The sequence below is a fragment of the Scyliorhinus torazame genome, chromosome 16, assembly GCF_047496885.1.
Source record: "Scyliorhinus torazame isolate Kashiwa2021f chromosome 16, sScyTor2.1, whole genome shotgun sequence".
Classification (NCBI taxonomy): Eukaryota; Metazoa; Chordata; class Chondrichthyes; order Carcharhiniformes; family Scyliorhinidae; genus Scyliorhinus; species Scyliorhinus torazame.
Genome location: NC_092722.1, coordinates 19,197,885 through 19,212,694, shown reverse-complemented (window position 1 = coordinate 19,212,694; position 14,810 = coordinate 19,197,885). Strand labels below are relative to the sequence as shown.

At 43.4% G+C, this 14,810-nt stretch overlaps 1 protein-coding gene and 1 pseudogene across 3 annotated transcripts in view; both read right to left on the bottom strand.

The window, feature by feature from the left end:
* Positions 1-14,810, bottom strand: part of tp73 (tumor protein p73) — a 285,880-nt gene that overhangs the window by 222,495 nt on the left and 48,575 nt on the right. The gene's annotated exons all lie outside the window — the stretch shown is intronic.
* Positions 13,882-14,087, bottom strand: LOC140393410 (U2 spliceosomal RNA; annotated as a pseudogene).

Genomic DNA, 14,810 nt, shown 5'->3' with positions numbered 1-14,810 from the left:
ATAATCTAGTCTTTGGGATTCTGGATTCCTCTTCCCCTCTAGTTGGTAGCAAACCTGGTGCTCCATGCATTTCTGGATCTCCACCCATGTCTTGCATGTGGTACCACTCTAGAGCTGGAATTTAGGTTGTTTCCATTCACTGGCCAGCAGAAGGAGACAAAGAAGATAAATGCCAAGAAAGACATAGAATAGCAAGAGTATGCCAATCAGCCATGCTCTGCTATTTAATTAGATTATGGCTGATCTGAATCCCAACTCCTTTGATTCACATCTCTTGATATCCTTGCCTCACAAAAAAATTATTTATCTACACCAATTTCCAAAACTCAATTCCTTATGCATCCACAGTATAAAGTGGGGGGGGGGGGGATTCCCAGATTTTTGCTACTCTTTTCAGTGCAAGCCCACATCCCGATTTTCCTCCTGGAGGGCCTAGCTCCAATTCAAAGATTGTGACCCTTCGTTCTCGATTCTTCCACCAGAAGAAAATAGTTTCTCCATATCAAGCCTATCAAATCATTTTAATGGCTTTAAGCACTTTTATCACAGCATTGCCCATCATCTATACTCAAGAGAAGATGAACCATTTTTGCAACTCATCCTCAGTTTAGCCTGCAAGCCAGCCAGCGCAACTTGCATGGAACAACGGTGCAGGAGTTCTCATAGCTGACTGCTGTCCCGCTGACTTGTATCACAAAAACTAACTTTTGGGAACCAGTGTGCAGAGATTTCCACATACATTTCCGAGGCTTTGATTTCCTGGGTTATAATACAATGTAGTGACTGCATACAACTCGAGGCTGCTGCTCCACATTTCTACATGCTGTCAAACTACCTAAAATTACACAGCACACAAACAGGCCAATGTTTATGCTCCACACAAGCCTCCTTCACCCAACTTCACCAACTCATCCCATCACCACATCCTAATTTTATGTCCCTGGCTTTTACCTAACTTTCTCCTAAATACATCTATATTTTTTTCTTTTATAAATTTAAGAGTATCCAATTATTTATTTTCCAATTAAGGGGCAATTTAGTGTGGCCAATCCACCTACCATGCACACCTTTTGGGCTGTGGGGGTGAGACCCATGCAGACAAGGGGAGAATATGCATACTCTACACGGACAGTGACCCAGAGCCGGGATTGAACCTGGGACACTCGGTGCCGTGAGGCAGCTGTGCTAACCACTTTGCCACTGTGCCGTCCCTCCCTTAAATACATCCATGGCAATTGCCTCAACTACTCCTCATGCAAAGTTCCACGTTCTCCTGAACTCCTAATTATTGACCATCTCACATTAGCCTCTAGTTCCAGTACTAGTGGTGTAATCATACCCTTAACTAATAGACAATGAAGCAGCACAATACCTGACGATGTTGAATGATGGGTTAGCAGTTCGTTATTGTGGAACGTGATATGGATTCAAACAGCCTAGATGCCTTTCACATTTATCAGCAGCCAGGGTCACTCGTGTTACATAAAAAATTTAAAATGGCACACTAACGAAGCCTCCATAAAGTGTTTGTTAGAGTAATTAATTAACTTATTTAAATTAGCATGACCTTTGCATGTAATCCCATGAGTTGCACGAGAGTGCAGTCCCCTGAGCTGAGCTTCAATCGTCAAGTCTCTGCAAGGTGTCACCCCTGCAACACGACACTCAAGAAAGACTATTTTGCGGTGGAAGATTTGTTAATTCTCAGCTTTGATAAGCTGCTGAGAGGCTGCTTGTTGATTTTAACTCCTAACGCAGGCACCAACTTAAGCCAGTCCTTCAAAAGGAACATCTCTGGAAATCATAGTCTATTGGTCTGGGATATGCCATGCGACCAACTTCTCTTTTCCCTCCCTCAATTTCCTTGTTCTCTCTAGTGAAATGCTGGCTCTTATTGGTCTACAGTTCCACAAGTGATAGGGACTCTCTTTCACCTGTCCCAGGCAAATATAATTTCAAGAATGATGTCCTAACTCAACATTTACTCTCTTTTACGTGTCCCAAGTGACAATAATTTCAGGAATAATTTCCTAACTCAACACCCACACATACATTTTATATCATGGGCAAATGGATAACAGTGGGAATCCTAGATGATATTCCCCCAGCCTAGACTGAGTAAAGCCAGTGTAACTCCCTTACCACCTTCTGGACAAGACCAGCTAACCAAGCACAGATTCACCCAATAGGATAAATGAACTGGAAGGTGACCAACCAATGTTGACTGCCAGCAGTTACCTGGGGATTATTTGAGACTGAATATAATTGCAAGGCATAACGCTAAGCATCCAAAGTCAGCAAATTAATCAGGTAATTAGCTATTTGACTATTATGAACTGGCACCATAGGTTAACCAGTAACTGGTTAGAATAATAACAGTGAAGATGGAGGCCAGTCGGCCCATCCCTCTGGAAGAGCACCCACCCTATCCCCATAATTCATTAACCCCACCTAACCTGTACATCGTTGGGCACTAAGGGGCAATTCTGTGTGGCCAATCTACCTAACCTGCACATCTTTGGACTTTGATTCTCTTGATTTCTGTAGTTACCTTGTACATCAAGGACTCTTCCAGGGAAAATATGTACGGGACTACCAGGTACAGCTAAAACTGCCAGTATCCCCATCGACTTGAATGGGGTAGATCAGCTTAATGGAGGCGATTCTCCAAAATGGAGACCAAGTGTTCGCACCGTCGTGAACGCCATCGCGTTTCACGATGGTGCGAAACGGGCCTGGGTACGACCACAAGGTGCCAGCACGGCACTGGAGCGGTTCATGCTGCTCCAGCCGACCTTCCCGGCGCCAAATGGGCGCCGCGCCAACCTGCGCATGTGCAGGGGACTTTGTCAGCGCGCCGGCCCCGACTCAACATGGCGTCGGTGTTCAGGGACCGGCGCGCAACAAAGTAGGCCTGGGGGTGGGGGGGGGGGGGAAAGAGAGGCCGGCCCGCCGATCGGTGGGTCCCGATCGCGGGCCAGACCCCATCGGAGACCTCCCCCCGGTGAAGGATCGCTTTTCCCCGCCCCACAGGCCGCCCCCCCCCCCCCCCCGACCCTTCGCGCAGAGTTCCCGCCGGCAGCAACCAGGGGTGCACGGCGTCGGCGGGACTCTGTCGTATCAGCGTGGCCGTTAGGCCCATCCGGGCTGGAGAAACGGCGGCCCTGCCAATTCCAACGGCCTGCGGCAACTCGGAGAATCGCGCGCCGGCGTCGGGGCATGGTTGCGGCGATTCTCCGGCCCGGCGCGGGGCTTGGAGAATTGTCCCCAATATTTTCTGTTTTTTCCAGCCAAGGATGGTCGAGTGATCAAAAGATTAATTTAACACGTTTCCCATTTCTGCTTATTTCTCTCTGCTTACTTTCTGCTCCTCGGAGCCATTAAAGGAGTGGAAATGGAACAGTACCTTGCACTCTCAGCACCCAGTGACCGTATCAAACACTCAACACTCTCAAAGCATAGTTGCACCTGGAAAAAAGCTCCTACTGTGCTCCACTGTTTAAGAAGGGAGGGAGGCAGAAGACGGGAAATTATAGGTCGGTTAGCCTGACTTCGGTCATTGGTAAGATTTTAGAGTCTGTTTTTAAAGATGAGATCGGGAAGTACTTGGAAGTGCATGGTAAAATAGGACTGGTCAACACTGTTTTGTCAAAGGGAGGTCATGTCTGACAAATCTGTTAGAGTTCATTGAGGAGGTAACAAGGAAGTTAGACAAAGGAGAACCAGTGGATGTGATTTATTTAGATTTCCAGAAGGCCTTTGAAAGGTGCCGCATAAGAGATTGTTAAATAAGTTAAGAACCCATGGTGTTAAGGATAAGATCCTGGCATGGATAGAGGATTGGCTGACTGGCAGAAGGCAGAGAGTGGGGATAAAGGGGTCTTTTTCAGGATGGCAGCCGGTGACTAGTGGTGTGCCTCAGGGGTCTCTGCTGGGACCACAACTTTTCACAATATACATTAATGATCTGGAAGAAGGAACTGAAGGCACCGTTGCTAAGTTTGCAGATGATACAAAGATCTGTAGAGGGACAGGTACTATTGAGGAAGCAAGGGGGCTGCAGAAGGATTTGGATAAGATAGGAGAGTGTGCAATGAAGTGGCAAATGAAATACAATGTGGAAAAGTGTGAAGTTATGCACTTTGTAAAGAGGAATTTAGGTATAGACTATTTTCTAAATGGGAAAATGCTTCGGAAACCGGAAACACAAAGGGACTTGGGAGTCCTTGTTCACGATTCTCTTAAGGTTAACGTGCAGGTTCAGTCAGCAGTTAAGAAGGCAAATGCAATGTGAGCATTCATGTCAAGAGGGCTAGAATACAAGACCAGGGATGTACTTCTGAGGCTGTATAAGGCTCTGGTCTGACCCCATTTGGAGTATTGTGAGCAGTTTTGGCCCCCGTATCTAAGGAAGGATGCGCTGGCCTTGGAAAGGGTCCAGAGGAGGTTCACAAGAATGATCCCTGGAATGAAGAACTTGTCATATGAGGAATGGTTGAGGGCTCTGGGTCTGTACTCGTTGGAGTTTAGAAGGATGAGGGGGGAATCTTATTGAAACTTACAGGATACTGCGAGGCCTGGATAGAGTGGACGTGGAGAGGATGTTTCCACTTGTACGAAAAAATAGAACCGAAGGACACCATCTCAGACGAAAGGGACGATCCTTTAAAACAGAGATGAGGAATTTCTTCAGCCAGATGGTGGAGAATCTGTGGAAATCTTTGCCGCAGAAGGCTGTGGAGGCCAAATCACTGAGTGTCTTTAAGACAGAGATAGATAGATTCTTGATCAATAAGGGGATCAGGGATTATGGGGAGAAGACAGGAGAATGGGGTTGAGAAAATATCAGCCATGATTGATTGGCGGAGCAGTCTCGATGGGCCGAGTGGCCTAATTCTGCTCCTATATCTTATGGTCTTAATGTGCCTGGCTCCTTTTCACACGAATTTGACATTTTCCATACATTTCCATTCCTATACGATTCCGGAGTGCGATGGACATACATTCACCAAGAAACTAGATTAAATTGACCATTTTTTTTCAAAAACAGGACCTTTGAAACCAATAGATAAGGAGATGCCTCCTTAATAGGCAGGGTTTTCTGCTCTCACTGGTGGTGAGCTTGGAGGCAGGAAAGATATATAATTAGGTGGAATGGTGGCAATACCGGAATGCTGCCACCTTTCCACCTCCTCCACGTTCTGGGCAGGAAGGCCCATCATCAACCCATTAACATCCTGGAATTACTATTGATCAGAAATTGAACTAGGTCAGCCATATGAATACTGTAGCTATTAGAGCTGGTCAGAGACTGGGAATTCTGTGATGGCCCTGTCCACCATCTGCAAGGTACAAGTCAAAAGTGTGACAGAATACTGTGCCCTTGTCTGGATGAGTGCAGCTCCAACAACATACAAGTTCAAAACCACCCAGGGAAAAGCAGCCTGCTTGATTAGCATCCCATGGAACTGCTGCAATGTTCACTTACTCCACCACTGACGTACAATGGCAGCAGTGAGTACCATCTACAAGATTCACTGCAGCAGCTCACTAAGATTCCTTCGACAACACCTTTGACAACAGTCAACAGGAAGTATAATTAAGGGGGCAGCTAAAGTTTTATTTCTGTACCGTATCGAATCCAGTTCAGAATTGAACAGCCTCTCTCTGCTGAACGGAAGGACCAAAGTGAAATTGGTTTGAACAGTCTTAAAGCAGTTCATAGTGGATACCCATGATCAAATTGCTATATAGAGGATGGGCACTGGGTTGATGGGCTGAATGGTCTCCTACTAGTTACCCTATCACAAAATGTCAAGCAGACCGTGACCGGCACCAAACAGGCATTGAAGAGAGCCAGCAGGTGTTGAATCATAGAATTTACAGTGCAGAAGGAGGCCATTCGGCCCATCGGGTCTGCACCAGCACTTGGAAAGAGCACCCTACTTAAGCCCACACTTCCACCCCATCCTCACCAAACCTTTTTGGACACAGAGGGCAATTTTGCATGGCCAATCCACCTAACCTGCACGTCTTTGGACTGTGGGAGGCAACCGGAGCACCCAGAGGAAACCCACGTCATAGTCAGACTCTGCAATTTCTTCCCTGGCTTCTTCTATCAGCCCCGAGCAGAAAGTGAGTTGACAGTGCGTGTGTTAAATTCTTTCATGGGGTGTGGGCATCGTTAGCTCGGTTAGCATTCATTGCTCATCTAATTGAACTTGAGAAGGTAGTGCTGAGATGCCATCTCAAACTGCTGCATTCCATCTGGTGCAAGTACACCCTCAGTGCCATTAATGTAGGAGGTCCACAATATTGATCCAGCGATGGTGGAGGAGCAGTGATATAGTTCCAAGTCAGGATGATGTGTTGCTTGGAGGGGAACTTGCAAGTGGTAAGTGTTTCAATGCATCTGCTACCCTTGTTCTTCTAGGTGGTGGGGTTGTGGGTTTGGAAGGTGCTGTTAAAGGATGCTTGGCAAGTTGTTACAGTGCATTTTGCATAGAGTAGGCACAAATACCACAGAGTCAGTGGTGAAGGAAGTGAATGTTTTAAGGTGAGGGATGGGGTTTCTATCAAGCAGGTTGCTTTGGCCTGGTTAGTGTGGAGCTTCTTGAGTTCTTGCCTGTTGTTGGAAGCGCACACATCCAGACAAATGAACTTATTTCACCCTCCTAGATGGTGGACAGACTTTTGGGAGCCAGGGGGCGAGTTACCCGTCACAGAATTCCCCGTATCCAATGTAAATCTTGTAGCCATAGTACTTATATGGCTGTTCAGTTCAGTTTCTGGTCAATGGTAACCCCAGGATATTGATAATGGGCCATTGACCATCCAGGGGGGAAGTTAAGTTCTCTCTCTTGTCGGAGTTAATCATTGCCTGGCTCTAATGTTACTTGCTTATCAGCCCAAGCCTGAATATTGTCTGTGTCTTACTGCAAATGGACACAGACTGCTTCAGAATCAGGAATTGCGAATTACATTGAACGTTGTCCAATCAGAGAAAACCCCAACTTCTGACCTTACGATGAAGAGGAGGTCACTGATAAAGCAGCTGAAAAGATAGTTGGGCCTGGGACACTACCCAGAAGAACACCTACAGTGATGCCCTGAGAATGAGATGATTGGCCTCCAACAGCCACAGCCTTTGTGCTCCATGTGACTTCAACAGTAGAGAACTTAACTCTGATTTCCACTGATTTCAATTTTGCTGGAGATCCTAGATGCCACACTCGGTCAAATGCTGCTTTTCTATCCAATGCAGTCATTCTTATCCCAACTGAGCAGCCACTGAACAGGTTTTGAGAAGACAGTGAATAGATACCCAACAGGCGTACACTGAAAAGAAAACTGCGTAATAGGCAATGAGTAATCATTGGGCATGTTCTATACATATGGACGATAAGGGAATAGTGTAGACGGGCTTTAGAGTGGTTTCACAGGTCGGCGCAACATCGAGGGCCGAAGGGCCTGTACTGCGCTGTAATGTTCTATGTTCTATGTCGTGAACAGGCACCGGGAGACGTTGAGCAGGTATTTTATGTGGAACATTTATCCATTACATGACCATAACCCAGAAGAATAGAGGACCTCATGAATATTATCAGTGCTGTCACTGAAATCACTATCCATTTCTGTCAAAGGTCCACTGACATCAGTGTGGAAATATTTATTTTGTATGTGATATGGCATGAGCCCTCTACTGGAGCAAGGATGATATTACGGCTCAGAATTTGACTCAGTTACTTACAATGTTAAAAACTGAAGAGTTCGCGCTCCGTTGCAGCTAATATTCCAATATCCACAAGAAAATTCAAAACCTCAAGTATTTTGCCCTACACTCTCTGATACACCACCAGCATGTTCATTCTTCAATGAGAGCCTGGGCAGCAGTTGTTATTCAACTATGAATGGCATCATAACCATTCTCAACGAATACTGTCCATGTGGGTGTTTCAAACTACCTGACAAATAAATATTCTCAAATCAGACAGAAAAGCACTCCAGGGCTAATGGAGTGTGAGCGCACTTTGTGACACGGACCGATCAGCAGTTTACATCGAGGCTGCTTTCACAATTGCAAACATACTCCCACTAAATAGTTCCAGAGGCCAGGATGTCAACAACGTGTGCCAACGTTGAACACAGCTTCACAAACCCATGAAAATCCTTCAGCACCACAAGTACACATGTACTGAAAATTGTCTCAAGTGTAACAAGAGGCAATGTCACTAAAGGACGCTGTTGTAAAACTAGGAGATACTGAGAAAGTATTATCAAAGATAGTAAAATTTAGTTGCCTGGCAGTGGGGGTGGGGTGGGGGAGAGCGGAGGGTGGGTGCAGAGCGTGGAAATATAAGAAAATGTATCCATTCCAGTCTTGTACATTTTCATTCACCCAACGCTATTGCTTTTTTGGAAACGAGGTGTCAAATTTCCATCACACGGGTGTGAAAGACTGTTCTTGGTGGTGCTTGTCGAGAGAGGAATGTTAGCCAGGACAGCTCCTCGTTATTCCTCAAAAAACACCATGGGATCTTTAACATTCATCTGAGCCTCTTACCCATGGCTGCACTGCACTGACGGGCTGCATCATTTGTTAAGTCATGGAGCAGAACATCTGGCTTACAGACCGGGAACACTATCAACTTAACTTAGCTGATATGACGGACCTGGTGTATGGTTAGGGCAAGTGATCTGTTGCACAACAGCATCCTGCAATTGTTCCCACAGTTTCTCATTGAAAGTCCTAGGTGCAGTAAGAATGGCAGTTTCTGAGCAATTAGTTTACTTGTTCTATTTACTGTTAAACTTCTCCTTCATACAAAAATAATTTTACTGTTAAGTGCAATGAACAAAGAAATAAATATGTCTTGTCCAACACTCGGTCAGCAAACACCATTAAAAACAGACAATTTTGCAATAAAATCTTTCACTGTTTGCTAGACATTGCTACGTTAAACTTGGGCTGCTGTACTTGTCTGTAAAAGTAGCATATCGGTTGTCTGGTGCTTTGAGATGGTCCAGTGATGCTATATATAACGGTAGCAGTGATTAGCACTGTTGCTTCACGGTGCCAGGGTTCCAGGTTTGATTCCCGGCTTGGGGTCACTGTTTGTGCAGAGTCTGCACATTCTCCTTGTGTCTGCATGGGTTTCCTCCGGGTGCTCCGGTTTCCTCCCACCAATCTTGAAAGACGTGCTTATTAGGCGAATTGGACATTCTGAATTCTCCCTCAGTGTAACCGAACAGGCGCCGGCTGGAGTGTGGCGACTAGGGGATTTTCACAGTAATTTCATTGCAGTGTTACTGGAACCCTACTTGTGACAATAAAGATTATTATTATTAAAAGCTGAGGGTTTAAAATCTTCCTCCATTGCTATAAATGCCCATCCAAAGAAGTAACCACAAAAATGCCCAATTTGTTTCACACAAGAGTACTATTAACTCAAATATAGTGAGTAAATTGCGGAGAGTAAAACACATAAATCATAAAGGTACAACAAAACTATCACAACAGGCTAGACCTGCTTACTAGCAGCTGCAAGGGATGTTTTACCTTTTATTTATAGATTGAACTGACTATACAAAAGCATCACTGTCAAGATATTTGACGTTTCATTCAACTAGGCTTTGTATTAACCTACATAGCTGTGTCGTTTCTGCTTTTTTTCACAAAAGTCCATCACATATACTGCATACAGTCCCACCTTTCCAGCTGTTTCGACTGGTAGGAAATGTAGAAAACGTCTTTCATGCTACGAGGGCATGCAATAGTCTTAGAAGTTGTGCAGGATCTAGGAAACAATGCCGATTATTAAGGTTATTAACTCTTGGTTTATGCCCTCCTGCAAATCACAGCATGTGGTATCACTGCACTCAAGTCACAAGCCCAGGAAGAACAAATGGCACAGTTGCATCTCATCCACCTCAGCCCTCTGTGCATGTTCATCGCTTGAAGCAGGCACCCATCCATGCAAACACACTTTGCAGGTACTTGAGTTTGAGATGATAACACAACTCAAGTAACTAATTATACTATAAGGAAGGGGCGGTTGTAGTGTTTGAACAAGGGTTGGTTTTTACTGTGCAGAACATAAGTTGTGATCTTAACATAAATGGATGGGCAATTGACTTGTCTCATTACACAAGATATAAACTAGTTTAGTTAGAGCATGGGAATTCTATTCTCCAAAAGGGCAAAGCTGTGCAGCAAGAGTTGTGTCAGAACTATAATGAAGCAGCTCACATCAGTAACAACTTCAGGAGAATGTAAAGACATGCAGCAGGTGAACATATGTGAAGCATCTCTCAAAAATGTTACTGTTGATGATGTTAGATGTCCAGCGTGAAAAACACACCAAAATCAGTTTTTCATGAGCTTAGAAACAGCCCAGGACCATGGTTGAACTGTCACTGCACATGTTCAATCTAAAAATTAAAATAAAGCATTCAGGTTCAATGTAAACCCAGAAGAGCAGTGCAACAATGCAATGAATCTACTCTTCATTATGCTTCAAATATAGATAACGCAAGGATAAAGACAAGTATTAAATGAAGTATGAGTTGAAGTACAGTAATAATTATGAAAAGCATCTTTCCTGTAAAAATTATCAGAACCTTCTTTGTACGTATTAAATAAGCCTTCATCGAATGTTGTTTACTTATAATTCAGTTTTAATTTGCATGCTGCACAAATTGGTGAAAACTTTCACAAGTAGACTGGCATTTCCTCTTCTCAATTTATGTATAATTAGTTGAGAACTATCAATAACCTGGAATTTTAGAGAAAGAGAGGATGCCTGTTGAGGCTTGCCTTGGTCTGAAAGTGATAGGTGAAAACTCTAATTACCAGGGAATATGAAGAAGTGAAAATGAAAAGCAGTAAGTGACGCTGGTTCTAATACGTTTGCAGCTATCACAATCCATAGTGCCAACGATTACTGAATGTTGCTCTTCCCTTTTACAAATATAATTGGTATCTGGAGCTAACAACAGATTCAAATTGCTTCCAAATTTCAGCTTTTGTTTTCTAAATGTAATCTTGTTGAATGTTATTCCTAAAATTTCTTATAATAAAAAATGACCACCCACAGACTTCTGAATTACAGCCATGAGTGGAAAATCCTTGGAAATTAGATTAGGTGGGGCACTACAATTGGCATTAGACTCCCGAGACTAATGGGTTCACTGTACAAAGGAAATAAAGATTTATATTAATATAGCACCTTTCATGACCTCAGGACATCCCTAAATTATTTACATCCAATTAATTATGTACTTTTGTGTAGTCAGTGTTGTAATGTAGTGAACCCAACGAAAAATCGGTCCAATAGATGTTGGGTGAGAACAGGAACGGACATTGCTGTCAGATTCTCTAGTTGAATAGTCTGCCTATACACGGTGTTTGCACAAGTGCACAAAAAGAAAAGGTGATTTGGGAAGATTATTTAAGTGTTTACAGCCCAACAAATACGTCTGCCTATTTCAAAACCAACAACAATGCCTCAAGGTTCTCATTTAATTAACTACTCGATGTTCCCTTATGAGAAACATGTACATTAGACTAGTTCATTGATCAATCTACCAGGCCTGCAAGCCTGTCTGCAGAACCTTACAAGTGTAAGTTTGCTGACTGCGGTTTTAGTCCAATGGGAATATACAGTTGCATCTATTAAGCCTATGATGTTTTAGTCTACTGGGTTTGAGCTGGTGGAGCTGAACTCTACTTAGATCAGCGATTTCAATCCAGTAGGCCTGTGGGATTTCAGTCTTCAGGGCTTGTGGGGTTTGAGTGAATACTACTAGTGGGGTTTCAGTCTACAGGGCCTGTAGGGTGTTCAGTCTTCTTTTCCGGTATATGTTCCATATTCCTTTGCATTACAGGTAGAGTATCCTTTATCTGTAAATCGGAAAAGCAAACATATGCAAAAACAGCATTTTTTTGAACCTCATTGACCATTAGTGCGAGAAGTCTCTGACCCGAGCCAACAATACCCAAGCTGACATTAACCTCACGAAATGCACTGTATCCATCAAGTGGACATATACCATTACATCACTCAAAGGTCTGTTTATCCCTATTACAAGAGGAGAGGGTAATTAACAACTTAGACCATATGACCGTAAAACATAGGTATAGGGCAGAATTAAGCCACTCGGCCCATCGAGTCTGCTCCGCCATTCAATCATGGCTGATATTTTTCTCATCCTCATTCGTCTGCCTTCACCCCCATAACTCTTGATCCCCTTATTAATCAAAAACCTATCTATCTCTGTCTTAAAGACACTCAAGTGATTTGGCCTCAACAGCCTTCAGCCGCAAAGAGTTCCACAGATTCACCATCCTCTGGCTGAAGAAATTCCTCCTCATCTCCATTTTAAAGGATTGTCTCTTCAGTCTGAGGATGTGCCCTCTGGTTCTAGTTTTTCTTACAAGTGGAAAGATCATCTCCATGTCCACCCAATCCAGGCCTCGCAGTATCCTGTAAGTTTCAATAAGATCCCCCTTCATCCTTCCAAACTCCAACAAGTATGACAAGCTCTTCATTCCAGGGATCATTCTTGTGAACCTTCTCTGGACCCTTTCCAAGGCCAGCACATCTAGCCTTAGCTAAGGGGCCCAAAACCACTCAAATACTCCAAATGGGGTTTGACCAGAGCCTTATACAGCCTCAGAAGTACATCCCTGCTCTTGTATACTGCCCTCTAAACATGAATGCTAACATTGCATTTGCTTTCCTAACTGCCGACTGAACCTGCACGTTAACCTTAAGAGAATAGTGAACAAGGACTCCCAAGTCCCTTTGTGTTTCTGATTTCCTATGCATTTCCCATTTATAAAATAGTCTATGCCTCCATTCTTCTTTCCAAAGTGCATAACCTCACACTTTTCCACATTGTATTCCATCTGCCACTTCTTTGCCCACTCTCCCATCCTGTCCAAGTCATTCTGCAGCCCCATTCTTCCTCAATACTACCTGTCCCTCTGCATATTTTTCTATCATCTGCAAACTTAACAGTGACTTTAGTTCCGTCTTCTGGTGGTCCCAGCACCGACCTCTGAGGCACACCACTAGTCACTGGCTGCCATCCTGAAAAAGATCCCTTTATCCCCACTCTCTGCCTTCTGCCAGTCAGCCAATCCTCTCTCCATACCAGTATCCTACCCTTAACACCATGGGCTCTTAACTTATTTACCTTATTTAACAGCCTCCTATGCATCACCTTGTCAATAGGGACTCTAAATAAATCATGTCCATTGGTTCTCCTTTGTCCAATTTCTTTGTTACCTCCTCAAAGAACTTTTAAAAAACTTAAAATATCTATTGCAGCACAATTTCAACTAACACAAGACACCACAAGATTTACAAAGCCTCAAGATACAGTTGTGAAATGATAAAAGAGGGCCTCCCTATCTGATTTGTGCAGTGCCTAAAACTAGAAACAAGAGAACAAGACAAGTGTGACGAATGCAGGATTTTAGATATATTGGATTATAAACATTTAGCAATTTAAGTGTTAAACACCTGGGGTTGGAGTGTGTTTGACTGCAGTGGTCATGTTGTTAAAGGAATCTTGTTTTGCAAGACCATAAAGCTTTTAGGAGCCAGAAGTGAAACTGACCAGAGTGCAAAGTCTGGGCTAATGCACTATTGCTTGACGAGAGGGGAGTCGATGGGGAGTTAATGTGTTTTCAGCCTGGGGATATGATGTCATTGCTAGATTGAGCTACAGTATTCAGACATTTTGAGAAAAAAATAGAGTTGAATTCTGATCCTACTTGTGGCTACTCTTTAGACCACAAGTAAAGTATTTTGCTCTCACCATAGGATAGTAAACAATAAACGATAAATAGTATTTAACTTTTTTTTCTTTTCTTTTTATTACTTTTTCTGAGTTACAAAGCCAGGGCTCAGAGTTTGGACAGGGGTGAATCCCTAATCCAGCTCCTTGCCTGCTCCGAAAACCAATTCAAATTCAAATTGAATCCAATTTATGGTCCCCACAAGAGAGACATACCAGATTTGAGCCAAAAGGCAGAGCAGATACTACACTTGACCTTAGCCAAAAGGCCGAGAAGCGATGATAAATAGTATTTAAAGCAGTGTAGACTTGTCGGAGGAAGGAAGAAACTGAAACAAGCCAGTTAAAACAGCTTTTTGAAGACATCCAACTAGAGTCTGCAGGAGTTCTAACAGGAGCCAAATCTGTTCTGGAAAAAATATTACTCTGTGCCATTGGGATATAGGAGCTCTTGAGAGCTGTATGTTTTTTTTCTTGTTGTTTAATTGGGAATCGAAATAGAAATTAAGGGTATTGTATTTACTGTATTTAGTAGTATTGTTTAAGGGTTATTGTAAGCTATTTCCAGGTGTTATATTAAAGAGTTTAACACTGTGTTAATAAAAAAAGTTTTGTTTAAAAATACCAAATCCCTATTTCTTTGTGAAATCACTCCTGGAGTGAAGTTTTCTTTCTGCAGCTTTACAAAATAAACTGGTTTTGGTCCAGTATCCTAACCACTGTTGGGGTCTGGTCTTGGATCGTAATACAAGAAATAAAGAGTGCTAAACAGAGAAGAAGCAGGCAGAGATGTAATTATGCACTCCCCATTTAGTCATTTTATGGAAAGTATTTCGTCTACATTAGGCTGTAGATCACTTCCCATATTTATTTCATAGAATTTACAGTGCAGGAGGCCATTCAGCCCATCGAGTCTGCACTGGCCCTTGGAAAGAGCACCCTACCCAAGCCCTCACCTCCACCCTCCCCGTAACCCAACCCAATCTTTTTGGACACAAGGCAAT